Source organism: Arachis hypogaea, chromosome 11 (assembly GCF_003086295.3).
Source record: "Arachis hypogaea cultivar Tifrunner chromosome 11, arahy.Tifrunner.gnm2.J5K5, whole genome shotgun sequence".
Taxonomy (NCBI): Eukaryota; Viridiplantae; Streptophyta; class Magnoliopsida; order Fabales; family Fabaceae; genus Arachis; species Arachis hypogaea.
The window spans coordinates 87,318,840-87,321,969 of record NC_092046.1 but is presented as its reverse complement, the minus strand read 5'-3'; positions in this window follow the sequence as shown (position 1 = coordinate 87,321,969).

The window sequence follows — 3,130 nt, the reverse complement described above, 5'->3', positions numbered from 1 at the left end:
TTTGGCGCTACCAAGAAGCCCTAAGGAGAATACACGCTGCCATCTCCACACCGAACTTGAGTTTACTCAAGTTCGGCGCCAACACAAGGACTCCAAAAAAAGGCTTATGCACCACTCCACGCCAAACATGGGTTACTCCAAGTTTGGCGCCAACTCAAGAAAAGCCCATGGAATTTTCTGCCTAGTCCATGCCAAACATGGATTCTTCCAAGTTTGGCTCCAACCCTAGTGCAATTGCTGGTCCCCAATTCTTTCTACAAAGGCTGCACAAATCCTTTGATTAAAATCTGATTAAACTTTTATTTTATTTATAATTAAGAAAATATATTATTTAGTTTAGGAAATATATTTTACACTTATAAGGATTAGATATAAAAGGGAAAAGAATTAGCCCTTCGGGCTCTTCTCTTCTCTTCTACCTCATTCCGCAATTTACAGTTTTTACGAATCCTAGTTTTCTCTCTGAACCATGAGAAAATAAACCTCCACTGTTAAGGTTAGGAGCTCTGTCTATTGTATGGATTGATACCATTATTTTTCTATTTTAATTCATGTTCTGATTTATAATTCAAGAATTGTTTTCGTTCTTTATCTTATGAATTTGGGTGGAATGGAAGTGTGACACTTGTTCTAATTAAGTTCTTGTATAACTTGGAAAAGCTCTTTACTTGAACAATAGCTGGAAAATATATTCTCCTAAATTTCTAATTATCTGGACTTAACAGGATACGTGACATATAATCCTCTTATATTTGGGAAATTAGGGTTTCTGTGGCATATAACTAGAATTGAACTTCACCCTCTAATTGGAATTAAGTGACCAAGAAATTGGCAGTAGATAAGAGTTAGAGGAGACTAAAGAGGTCTAAGGAATTAGGGTTTAGTCACATATAGTTTGCCATGAATTAAATCTTGCATCATTAAAATAGTTAGTAAGAAAAGTCAATCCGAAAAATAGATAACTCTGAAGCCTTAACTGTTTCTCCATATATTATTTATAACTTGTTTAATGCTTGCTTTCTGATATTCTGATATTCTGAATTTACTATTAATATGTTTGAACCCTCAGAACAGCATTTCCTAATTGTCAGACTAAGCCAATCACTCAATCATTATTGCTTGATCCATCAATCCTCGTGGGATCGACCCTCATTCACTTGAGGTACTACTTGGTACGACCCAGTGCACTTGCCGGTTAGTTTGTGGGTTATAAAATCCGCACCAAGTTTTTGGCGCCGTTGCCGGGGATTTACAGTGATTAATAACTATTAGTTGTTTAATTTCTTAGATTAGGCGCTTTAGATTTAAATTTATTTAATTTTTCCATCTTAATTTTCGAATTTCTCTAGCTTTATTTTTCCGTAATTTCTGAAATTAAGTTTAGTGTTACCCAGTTAATTTTATTTTAATTTTCTCTATTTAATTTTCCTTAAAATTTCAAAATTTTTGAGTTGCTTTTTTATCATTATTTTCAAAAAATTTTAGTATTGAGTAGTAAGTGTTTTTATTTTATTATTTTACACAGGTTACCTCACTGGGAATTCTTGACACTCTAACGTAGAGAATCCCATCTTTTCTTGTCTTATGTCTTTTTATAAGCAGGAACAGGGACAAGGAACCTCTGTTAGACTTTGATCCTAAACCTGAAAGGACTTTGAGGTGGCGTCTGCAATGTGCAAGACTTTACAAGGCTGCAGAGTCCACCATGGATCATAATCATGCTGCTAATGCCAATGTGGCAAATCCAACTGAGAATGCATAACCCAGAAGGGTGCTTGGCTCATACACTACTCCCAATGCAGATCTTTATGGAAAAAGCATTGTGGTGCCTCCTATAGCTGCAAACAACTTTGAGCTAAAGCCACAGCTAGTCACTCTTGTGCAACAAAACTGTCAATATCATGGACTCCCTCCGGAAGACCCAAACCAATTTATTTCTGATTTCCTGCAGATTTGTGATACGGTGAAGACCAATGGAGTGAATCCTGAGGTATACAAACTCATGCTCTTTGCATTTGCTGTGAGGGATAGAGCAAAGCTGTGGTTAGATTCTCAACCTAAGGAGAGTCTGGATACTTGGGAAAAGGTTGTCACTAGATTTCTGACTAAATTTTTCCCACCTCAAAAGCTGACTAAGTTAAGGGTGGAGGTTCAGACTTTTAGACAGAAAGATGGTGAGTGATGAGCGGATAATTTATACGCTTTTTGGCATTGTTTTTAGTATGTTTTTAGTAGGATCTAGTTACTTTTAGGGATATTTTTATTAGTTTTTATGTTAAATTCACATTTCTGGACTTTACTATGAGTTTGTGTATTTTTCTATGATTTCAGGTATTTTCTGGCTGAAATTGAGGGACTTGATCAAAAATCAGATTCAGAGGTAGAAGAAGGACTGCTGATGCTGTTGGATTCTGACCTCCCTGCACTCAAAGTGGATTTTCTGGAGCTACAAAACTCAAAATGGCGCGCTTCCAATTGTGTTGGAAAGTAGACATCCAGGGCTTTCCAGCAATATATAATAGTTCATACTTTGGCCGAGTTTAGATGACGTAAAAGGGCGTTGAACGCTAGTTCTACGTTGCTGTCTTGAGTTAAACGCCAGAAACACGTTACAAGCTAGAGTTGAACGCCAGAAATACGTTACAAACTGGCGTTCAACTCCAAGAATGACCTCTGCAGGTGGAAAACTAAAGCTCAGCCCAAGCACATACCAAGTGGGCCCCGGAAGTGGATTTATGCATCAATTACTTACTTCTGTAAACCCTAGTAACTAGTTTAGTATAAATAGGACTTTTTACTATTGTATTAGACATCTTTTGATCATTTTTAGATCTCTAGACCTCCATGGGAGGCTGGTCACTCGGCCATGCTTACCCCCTATTCATTTATGTATTTTTCAACAGTAGAGTTTCTGCACTCCATAGATTAAGGTGTGGAGCTCTGCTGTTCTTCAAAGATTAATGCAAAGTACTACTGTTTTTCTATTCAATTCAACTTATTCCGCTTCTAAGATATTCATTCGCACTTCAACCTGAATATGATGAACGTGACAATCATCATCATTCCCCCACGAACGCGTGCCTGACAACCACTTCCGTTCCACCTTAGATTGAATGAGTATCTCTTGGAT